Raw genomic sequence first — 12,229 nt, forward strand, 5'->3', positions numbered from 1 at the left:
GCAGCAGGGAGTGTGAAATGTTGCCACAATAAACTACTCGCAAACCGAGGCAGGAGTGAAGCGTTGCATGAAGAGCTAAATTCAGACATGGGAAGGGGGCGTTAGGCAATGTCATCTCAAGATTAAAGAGAGTCATTTACACACTTTTATGGTTCTGAGCATACATCCAAATGACCTTGTGGAATGGCTTATTACTCCCTACCCAAGTACACTACACAGGGTTGAAATAATGACTTCACCTCTAATCATCCTTGAATCATTCTTGGCTGCCAGTCCCACTCCTCATAGTTCCAATACAGCTTTTGTTTTTCGTTGTTGTGTTTTTTTTTTTAGTAAACCCTTCCCTTCCTGACTCAGAAAGCCAGAGGTCACGTGCAGCACAACCTTACTTGATAGCAAGAACAATGTCCCTGAAGTGATTTCCTTGGTGATTTGCTTGGTTTGTATCTTTCACCTTATGTAAAGAACAAGCATGCTGGCTAGGCAGCTAATTAGACAACATGCCAATTGGCTGGCTGGCAAATAACTAGCATTATAATTAGCAAGCTTGATGTTTATCAACTGTTGTGTCAACTGTGTCATCAGTCATAGATTTTATTGTTGTTGCAACATAAATTTCCGTGTTAGAACAGAATGGTTCATTAGAGCATTACAATATGACCACAGACCAGAGAAAACACACACATGAACAGCAAAGCATGCTATCATTAATTAAGAGACTGAAACAATTAGTGCTGCATGGCCATGTGCAAAAAAATAACAAGGAGTGAGAATGTAAGTGAGGAGGAATTGGTACCAAAAAGGGAAGATAAATCTGACCACACCAGGTTCCACTCCTGTCAGCCAAGAACAGGAATCTGAGGCTATCATAGGCACAGGCTCACCCAAACTGGACAGTTGAAGATTAGGAGAAAAAAGAAGAAAAAAAAAATCACCTGGTCTTTTTCCAGTCTTCCATTTGGGGCGAGTCTGTGCCAATGATAGCCTCAGATTCTTGTTCTTGGCTGACAGGAGTGGAACCTGATGTGGTCTTCTGCTGCTGTAGCTCATTCACCTCAAGGTTTGATGTGCTGTGTGTTCTGAGATGCTTTTCTGCTCACCATGGTTATAAAGAGTGCTTATTTGAGTTACTATAGACTTCCTGTCAGCTCAAACCAGTCTTCTCCTCTGATTTCTCTCATCAACAAGCTGTTTCAGTCTGTAGACCCTCCACACTCAGGATGTTTTTTTTTTAGTTTCTGAAATACTCAAACCATCCCATCTGGTACCAACAACCACACCACGGTTGAAGTCACAGTGATCACATTCTTCTACATACTGATGTTTGATGTGAACATTACCTGAAGCTCTTGACCTGTATCTGTGTGATTTTTTTGCACTGCACTGCTGCCACATGATTGGCTGATTCGATACCTGTATAAATGTGCAGGTGTTCCTAATAAAGTGGAAAGTGAGTGTATATGTCAGCAATAAATGTTAATAATGTAAAATAGACTAAAATAGAGTTATTCTTGTACCTAGTGGTTAAAAATGTGAACTACATGCACTAATAAAGTCCCATTAGTGAAGAAATCCTGCTGCCTCACGCTTGCTCTCTATGAACGTTTTCAGTGGACGAGGAACAGCAGACACTTAATCACAGGGTTGCCAGGGTCATGGTTTATATGCCAAACTGGGCTAGTTTAAAAATGGCAGGATCTTGCTTTATAGCAATAAGGGCAATTTAATCTAATAAATTTCTGCAAACAAAGGCAAAGTGTAAGTGCAGACAGTGTGTCTATGATTTACAGAACTATTTCTCTTGTAAGATATAAAGCTATGATTGGGAGATGGAGTGGGGGATTATAGAGTGGATAATATTTGTACATCAGAAATGGTCTACAGTGACCTTGTTTCCCCACACAAAGGCTGAGAAAAAGAAGAAAATGTCTCCCTTTGCCAATGAATTTTTGGGCTTTTTTAGGTCTAGGTGTGATTTGAGATGTTGTTGGGCTGGAAATTTTGCTGAAAGCTGGCCAAAATGTCAGCTTCATCAAACAGAGCTGAACAAAGGTTCAAAGTGTTACTTTGGACAATTAAATAATTTCGATTTTAACATGTAAAAATAATAATATATTCACTCATTAAAAAGACAGATTTTAAACTCATTTCATTGTTCTCCATGTTTGTTTTTCTCCCTTTTTTTTTTGCTTGTTCCTACAGGATCCCAGTCCCAGTGCGCATCTCTGCTGTACAGTTGTTATCCGGGAATGTGGCAGGGTCATTGCTTTGTTCTACGTGAAGCACAAAAGGCAACCTCAGACTTTCACATCCAGTGTTATGTTACTCACATACCATATGTCCAGGCGCACAACCTATTGACATTGTACAATAAGCTGCTGTTAATTGTGGGTGTGAGTAATGTTTTTGTGTGTGGAGCCATTTCAGATCTCAATTTTAGTCATTTTATTGAGGCTGGACGTCACAAGCCTTCTGAGTTCTCATGTTTATTTCTCAAATTTGGCTGAAAATTAAGCTTGATATCTTCGACATCAGTGCTTTTGAGTCATTAAGATTCTCCTTCACAGTCCTCATGGCTGTCCTTGACTGGCCAGCACTGGCACACTTGGCCCAGACACATTAGCGATTATATATCCGTCACATTTGTCCATTAATAACTTGCATGCCTTTATATTTAAGTTTTAGGCTTATCTGAGCTCTTTTAGACAGATGGAGCAATCTATAACAAAGTTATTGCAGAATACCCTCTGCTCTGTACTGACTCAGCAATATACCTTTCAAGACACATTATTAATATCAATAAAAATTTATACAGAATGTTATCTTTTATTGTAAATCAATAAAACAAGGGTGAGTTAACCTGTTAAATGTGTTCTCTGTTGTAGCGTGCTATAATCTTCAAAAGTATCCACCTCTTAAGACAGTGATATAAAATACATAGTAGCCTTAAGATCAGGCTGGTTTTCCTTTCATTATTTTGTGACATATTATCTCTGTATATTGTCCCATTTGTACATGTGCTTGGGGACTGTAGCTGAATTCTAAGGAATTGATGTGAGTGTAGCTGATGCTTACAGGATAAGTGTTCACTGAGTTACCAGCTTAATAAGTATGTAGGTCCACTTAAGAAATACACGGATAATTGTAGATATACAATTACTAGATATACAGTTACTAACTATACCACTTCGGTTGCTATGCAGAATTTTTCAGAACCCTCTACCACCATATAGGACTACATTGCATTTCTGGGGGTTTTAAACATCTCAATATCACTTTTTTGTGAATCAACACAAAATATGGGGAGCCCAGGACAAACCTGCCAGGTGGTTCATTCAGGAACCTTGGGATGGTTAATAGTTTGAGCTTTCTCTAGAGCTTCTACTTTACCAGAAAGTTAAATCTGTTCCAAGGTTCCGTGGGTATCAGGTGGGACTGTTTTCACTACTATACTGGTGCATCTTCCACCCTGAATCCACCCTGAACAACATGCATGTCAGTATTTGTAATCAATACATGATCTTCAGTTGTGTGTTTACTTAATGATTAAATAAGGTTTTTTGGTTTAAACCTCGTTCATCTACGTTAGTCTATTTTCACTGTAGCTAATAGTTTCCTACATTACCCACAATGCTGTTTGACTACCTGCTAATAGTGGTGCCAGTTTAACCTTTGATTAATCCTTACCTAATGAGAGTGATGCAGCAGCTTTAGTCTGTCCTGCTCTCTCACCTCTTCATCTGTACACACTGCTCGAATAGATCAGCTTCCAAAGCTTCAGCTTTCATGCTCGTATTGTCAAAGTCATTGCAATAGTTATCTTGTAGATATTACTAACTAGCTGAGCCGAGTCTCTGCAGTAACTCAGCGCAACTGCGTCCTACAGGTGCATTGCATTCTGGAACTCGGATTTCTCATTAATGCTACATTGAACATTGCTGGAAAATTGTGAGTGAGAAAAGAAGCTCTTGCTCTTGTTTTTGAGCTAACAGCAAAACGTGACCATTATCACTTATGTTTGCAATTTTTTCTTCTATTAAAAACACCATTATAACAAGGCTAGCAATCCCACTCTGATGCCAGCATGGCACACAACCACTAACCTCTTACAGGAATAAGGAAATACAGCACCAACCAAAAATGAGCATCAGAATCTCTCAACACATCACTAATATAATGTGATTCATGGGGAGTGTTTTCCTTTAATCCAACAACTGACTAGAATTTCTCTCTCAAGGTATTTCTCATAGGCTACAGGTTCAATTATAGGAAAGGGTTCAATGCTGAATAAGGATGGAGAAGAAATAAAAACCATGCTGATTTTAGATTCTAGAGCTATAATGCAATCTGCTGTATATATGTGGGGTAAAACAAGGCATGAGGAGCTGGATTGGAAGAGAGCAGAGTGGGATAAAGAGGCGGGCATCTTCACAGACAAGCTGCATGCAGACAAGCAGCAGAGAGAGCAGCAATTTTCTTTTTATAAACACTTCCCGGGTTTTTTTTCCCCTCTCCCTGCTTGGTAAAGGTCGGTCTTGATTAGTGTTATTATTTTTCCTTTCCATATTTAACCACAGGCTTAGTCAGCCGCTTCAAGGAGGGAAAAGTGGAGAAAAGGGAGCAAAAAAAGCAGATCTTCTCACCTGTAATGAGAAAGTGTAATTTAACTTTAATACCAAGCTCTGCAGTCTGCAACCTCTGCCATTCTCTCTCTCTCTCTCTCTCTCTCTCTCTCTCGCTGTCTCTCTGGAAACTGACAGAAGGTAGACGGGTTTCATAAATGCCGTCATTATCCGCCAACTCACTCTTTTAAATTAGAGCGGGTTGCCATTGTCTCGGCGCGCGTTCACGTGTGCGTGCGTGTGCGCGCGCGCGCGGTGCAGCGTGTTCATTAGGCGGTAATGCTGCAGTCAGTGCGGAGGCGCTCGTGATTGACACCTGTTGTTGCGAAATTCATTTCTGCTCCCGACTGACAGCTAAAGCACATTTCGCTTGACTAACAGACCTGTTTGAAATCATTCTCGCACAGCAACTTGTCTAGTGCTGGATTACAGGGTTCATTTATGTCGAGCTGAATTTAGAGGTGCAAGCTGTGCAGCAGTGGGAAACTAAAAAGTACTCAGAGCATCAAGTCTCACGCGCACAACTTTTAGCCAAGGGTCTAGAATGAAAAGGGTTCACTGGGTTGTTCCTCCAGGAGAACTTCAAGCAAAAAACCCACCCTGAATGACAGAATCAACACCATTTCTTTTAGAATGAAATTCTGTTTTAGTTTGAAGTTTTTTTTAGTCACTTGATTAACAGTTTCCTACATTACCCATAAAGCTTTTCAGCTACCTGCTAATAGTGGCACCAGCGGGACAGTTTCACCTCTACCTGAACAAAGCAATGCAGCAGCACTTTAGTCCTCAATCTGTCCATTTCTCTTGTCTGTATACTCTGCTCAAAGTACACAGCTTTAGGTTCCAAAGCTGCAACTTTCAGTCTAATACTGCCATCACACTCATCATCTTGTAGATAAGTATCTAGCAGCACTGAGTTTCTGCCATAACTCACCACAACCATGCCTATATCTGCATTGCGTTCTGGAATTGCTGAATGCTGCTGGAAAACGGTGATTATGAAAAGAAGCTTGTGCTGTTTAGTTTGTAGGAGCTAACAGTGAAACCGGACAGTTATCCCTTATGCTTTAGATTGTTTACCTTTATTTTCTAATAAACCCCGTAGTTACTGTGCTAGCATTGTCCTTCTGTGACATCAGCATGGCACACAAGCACTAACTTCTCACAGGAATAAAGACAATACAGTACCAACCAACATAATAGCACCAGAAACGTTTATCACATCAGGAATATATATATTAAAAAAAACCATATCTAATATGCTTCATGGTGGACTTTTCATTTAAAAGTTTTACGTAAAGTTCTACAACAGAGTGTTTCCCTTAGAGCTAAAACATACCTTACATATCTATGTGAACGTATATGCTTCAAACTACACAAAAGTAGATTTCACTTGTCATTGCATTCAGAAATGTGTCACGGCAAAACTTATAATGCAGTGTAAGCTGGGTGGATTTAGTGATTTGGGGGCCCTAATTTACCTCGCTTATCCTTGAGCTTCCTTCCTTTCCTTCCTTTGCATTTTTAGGGACCCTTGGCTTCTGGGGGCCCATAGTGGTTGCCTACCTTTGCCTCGTGCTAAGTCCGCCCTGATGTAAGCGCAAGCTGCATTATGAGCATTCCAACAAAGCATGCTATAGTCAGCTAAAGACAGAGGCTAGTATCTCCCCAACAGCTGTCATGGCAGACCAGCAGTTCAATCAGACGCTGGTTGTTTCATGTAAACATATATATGATACATCATCAGGACTGCACTCAGATCAAAGAGCAACGGGCTACTGGCATTCTTGCATTTGAACTAGTGCGCCTCTCACGATTTTTTACATTTGTCAGTTCGTGAGACAACGACTTGTCCTTCAGGTTCTTCTAAATATTATTCCTATATTTATATAAGGTATTTATGTACATACAGGTAATTTATATATAAAATAGTTATTTTCTTGCCTTTGGAGTTGTGTATGTATGATGAAATCATAGGTTCAAGCCTTTCTCTAGCTTGCTAGAAACAGATTTGCAGGTGTTCTTATGCTGCATTCGTGGTGCCTTGTAAGTGGTAATTTTCAACTGTAATATCATTTCCCACTTGGGGACTTTCGACATGTGAAGTAGACAAAAAAAAACATGGCTGCTTCCACAGAGTGTGTCTTTTGTTTGCTCAGACATGCTTGATTACCTTTTCAGTAATAAGCAATGTCAGTGTTACAGATTTAATCAGGTACTGTGTCTGTATATTAACTGATCTAAAGCCAATACTGCTATAAACTCATGTAAAAGTAGAGAAGGGGGACTTTACACTGTTCACAGTGTGAGCAGCCATGTTGATTTGATGTCACTCTGTAAATGGGGAAGGAACTGGTAGTTGAGAAGACTACTACAAGTTGACAAGTTGAGATTTCAAGTTGATGGGGTATTTTCTGTGGCTTTCTGCTTTCTGTGGCTTTTACTGGTTGTAGGAGTGAAATTCTAGGTGCAACTTCACCTCGAATACAGCAGTACATAGCTGATGAACATCACTGACAGTCATCTTTGGGAACTCTTGCAGACACTGAATGAAAAATACTACCGTTGCGAGTGTAGTGAAAGAAAGAGAAACACTGGAGCAATTTTAAGAAGAATGGGGAAGAGTTTGTGCATTTAGCCCATTGAAAATTACTGGCAAGAAATTGCATTTTCTGTTAATTCCGTCAAGAAGAAGAAACTATCAAGAGAAAATGGAAACAGTTTGGGGACAGATTTGTCCTAACCAAGTAGAAGTGGAATGTTGTCAATAGTGGAGATGCTGTGAGTGGCTATTCTGGAAAGGCTTGGATGGCTCTATAATTTCATAAAGCACTGTATGACTTTCATCATTCGGTAATGTTACTGGAAAGATTTCAAAGTTTTAAGACACGCTCTATCACCGTCTTAAGTACTGAGCCACAATAACGTAAGAACACACATTGAGTCTCTCTCTCTCTCTCTCTCTCTCTCTCTCTCTCTCTCTCTGTTGAGCTACACATACTGCTCCTGTGATATCAGTGATCCTGACCCCTTCTGCTCTCCAGACTGATCCATCCTGATGCTCTTACATCTGGTCTTCTGGTTAGAGTTCTCATCACCTGAAAATCACTCTCTGCTGCTGAAGATGGCCCCACATGGGCAGCCTAAAGATCAATGAGATTACTGTGGATGGCACCATACAGAATCCATAAAGATAGCTGTGGATATTCTTCCTTGGATAGCCTTAGCACTGCAACGAACTACGAACAGTTTAGCGCTCAAGTCTCCATCATTGAATGTTGATAACTTCAACAAAATAGACTTCAAGTTAAAACTACAATTCAGTTCAATTCAATTTTATTTGTACAGCACTTTTAACAATGGACATTGTCACAAAGCAGCTTTACAGAAATAAATACATTCAAGATCTAAATTTTAAGTGTATGAATTTATCCCTAATAAGCAAGCCAGAGGCGATGGTGGTGAGGAAAAACTCCCTGAGATGATATGAGGAAGAAACCTTGAGAGGAACCAGACTCAAAAGGGAACCCATCCTCATCTGGGTGCACTGGATAGTGCAATTATAAATAAATCCCTTCTATAACTGTGTACTACATGGACAAATAATTCAATTTTATAACCAGGAAATTCATCACAGCTTTCACATGACATATGTTTGTTGAACCTATCCACTGTTCACTGATGGAGACTTGAGTGCAATTAGTTCATGGCAATTACAGTCAAAAGCCATCATAGCATAACTGTTCATATGAATTGTGGTCCAAAGCCATCTTCATGGTTTTTAAGTGGTACCATCCTCAGTAATCTCAATGATCTTCAGGCTGTCCACATGGGGCCATCCTCAGCAGCAGCGAGGGGTTTCCAATTGATGAGAACTCCAACCAGAAGTAGGGCATCAGGATGGATCAGGCAGGTCCATCCACTCCTCTCAGTTCATGGGTCAAACAGGTTTGCTCTCCTCAGTGAGGCATCCACTGAGAAACCTGAAAGAGCTCTGGTTATGGGAGGCTCTATCTTAAGGTACATGAAATTAGCTAGGCCTTTAGGGGCACCAGCAGCACTAGTTAGGTGTATACCTAAGCCAGGGAGCCAGGGCTCTGGACATAGCAGGTATTCTTAGGGTTTCAGGCAAACACAGGTTTTCGAAGATAGTTTTTCATGTAGGAGCTAATGATATATGCCTTCGTTAGGTCGTAGGTTACTAAGAATAACATTGTAGAGGTGTATAAATTAGAGAAGGCGATGTCCAATGCAGTAATATGCTCTGGCCCCATCCTGACGTGGCATGGCAGTGTAGCTTACAGCAGGTTATGGTTGCTGAACTGCTGGATGTCCAGGTGGAGCTTCAAAAACAATGTGGGCTTTATAGATAATTAAATTTGGGAAGGTGCTGCTCTCATTTCTTGCAGCATAGGTCATACTCTCAGTACAGACCTAGTTAATCACTAACAATCCAGAGCCAAGGCCAGGGAGCAGACAAGCAGGCTAAACCGACCGTCTGCTAGTCGTCACTCAGGTTCCACTATATTGAGACTGTGTCTGTTTCCCGAGCTAAAGAAAAATGTTAAAATACTCAGAAAGTTTGTTTTAGTTACCTAATTAATGTAAAATTATATCATACTGAATGCACAGCCAGCACCTTTGATCTGAAGCTAGGACTGCTAAATATTAGATCTCTTATGTCTATAGTGCTTATTGTTAATGTAACTATTACTGACCAGGAATGTAATGCACTGTGTTTAACAGAAACGTGGATTAAACCAAATGAGTATGTAGCATTAAATGAAACTAGTCCTCTCTGATACAGTTATATACATCAGCCCCGTGTAACTGGCAGAGGAGGAGGTGTCACGGTTATTTATAATGATCTAGGCATCACACAAAAATCTAGTCATAAATTCAAAGCGTTTGAAGTTCTTTATGCCAACACAACATACATAGCCACAAAAAATAAGTCTACCCACTCAATTCCACTAATTACTATTTACAGACCTCAAGGGCCATATTCTCAATTACTTTGTGAATTTGCCGATTTCATCTCAAACGTGGTTGTTTCTTTAGATAAAGCCTTAATCGTTGGAGACTTTAATATTCATTTTGATAACCTGGAAGGTCCTCTGAGAACAGCTGTTGTGTCTATTCTAGATTCAGTAGGGGTTAATCAGAACATAATAGGACCCACTCATAATGGTGGTCACACTCTTGATATAATACTAACATTCGGATTAAATATAGAAAATATAGTCACATTTCCACAGTCTGAAGCTATTACCTCATCATTAGATCATTACCTCATCTCATTTAAAATGTGTCTTAATCATAATATATGCACCTTGCCATGCTACCATGTCTAACGTACATTCACATCAGTAACTGCACAGAGTTTTATCAATAATCTCCCAGAGGTTCCAACCATGACCAGATCACTGTCTGATCCTGAAGAACTTGATCAGGGAACTAAATGTTTAGAGTCAACGTCCCGCTACATGCTAGATAAGGTAGCTCCATTTAAAAGAAAAATAATTAGAGAGGAAAAAGCTAGCACCCTGGTATAAGGATCACACATGCACCTTGAAACAGACCACTCGAAAATTAGAACGTAAATGGTGTTGAACTAAATTGGTAGTATTTCAAACAGCATGGATGGAGATCCTCCTGAGCTACAGAAAAGCTCTTCATGCTGCTAGATCAGATCTGTCCACTCTAACTGAAGATAACAAAAATAATCCTAGATTCTTATTTAATACTGCAGCAAGATTAACTAGGAATAAGACCAGAAACGTGCACACAATCATTATATAGCAGTGATGACTTCATGAATTTTTTCACTGGCAAAATTGAAAATATCAGGCAAAAAATTCAGACTATTAATTTAATAACAGTTTTATAACTAACCCCTGCAGATAATAATATAACATCAGATATAATATCAGATCACTGATTAGAATGTTTATTCCCCTTTGAGAGACTGAACTAATTTCACTAATTTCATCATCAAAATCATCAACCTGTATAATAGATCCGTTACCTACTTGTTTCTTCAAACAGATAATTCCAGAAGCAATAGAACCTCTTCTAAAAATAAATCAATTCTTCCCTTAGCACTGGCTATGTACCTTAATCTTTTAAACTAGCAGTTATCAAACCCCTGATTAAAAAACCTGATTTCAGCCCCTGTCAATTGTCCATCTATAGGCCAATATCAAACCTCCCCTTTATTTCTAAGATCCTAGAAAAACACAGCAGCTATGCTCATACCTACATAGGAATAACATTCATGAAATGTATCAGTCAGGATTTAGGCCTCATCATAGCACAGAGACAGCGCTGGTTAAATGATAAATGACGAACTACTGGCCTCTGGTCAGGGTTGTGTCTCCTTGCTTGTGTTGCTTGACCTTAGTGCAGCTTTTGATACCACTGATCATGCTATTCTCCTCGATAGACTAGAAAATGTAGTAGGCATTAAGGGAATGGCCCTCTCCTGGCTCCGGTCTTATTTGACTGATCATTATCAGTTTGTAAATGTAAATGGTGACTTCTCTATGCATACTAAGGTAAAGTTTGGTGTTCTGGAAGGTTCTGTTTTAATCCCATTGCTCTTCTCTTTCTATATGCTACCTCTGGGCAAAATTATTCATAAACATGGTATTAGCTTCCACTGTTATGCTGATGACACACAGTTGTATGTTTCAGCAAAGCCAGATGACAGACACCAGCTTAATAACGTTGAGGAATGTGTAAAGGACATTAGAAACTGGACGCTTATTAACTTTCTCTTACTTAATTCTGACAAGACAGAAGTACTTGTACTAGGACCACAGGCATTACTGACTCCAGTCTTTCATTTGAAACTCTAGATAATATTACTAGGATAGCTTTCTTTCATCTCAGAAATATTGCTAAGATAAGAAATATAATGTCACTAAATGATGCAGAAAAATTTGTTCATGCTTTTGTTACCTCTAGGTTGGATTATTGTAATGCCTTACTGTCTGGATGTTCCAGTAGATGCATAAACAAGCTCCAGTTAGTCCAGAATGCAGCAGCGAGAGTCCTTACTAGAACCAGAAGATATGACCACATCACCCCTATCTTATCCACACTGCATTGGCTCCCAATCAAATTTCCCATTGATTATAAAATACTACTGTTGACCTAGAAAGCAGTGGTCTCGCACCACAGTACCTGAGAGAACTTTTGGCCTTTTATGATCCGTCACGCCTACTTTGATCAAAATGTGAGATTAGAATGTGACATTGAATATAAGAAACAAAAATCACCTGGTCTTTTTTCAGTCTTCAGCTGTTGGGTGAGTCTGTGCCCATGATAGCCTCAGATTCTTGTTCTTGGCTGACAGGAGTGGAAGCTGATGTGATCTGCTGCTGTTGTAGCTCATCCACCTCAAGGTTCAATGTTTTGTGCAGGCTAAGATGCTTTTCTGCTCCCCACGGTTGTAAAGAGTGATTATTTAAGTTACTATAGACTTCCAGTCAGCTCAGACCAGTCTGGTCATTCTATTCTGATCTCTCTCATCAACAAGGTGTTTCAGCCTGTGGACCCTCCGTTCACAGGATGTTTTTTGTTTTTGCACCATTCTGACTAAA

This window comes from Pangasianodon hypophthalmus, chromosome 30 (assembly GCF_027358585.1).
Source record: "Pangasianodon hypophthalmus isolate fPanHyp1 chromosome 30, fPanHyp1.pri, whole genome shotgun sequence".
Lineage (NCBI taxonomy): Eukaryota > Metazoa > Chordata > Actinopteri > Siluriformes > Pangasiidae > Pangasianodon > Pangasianodon hypophthalmus.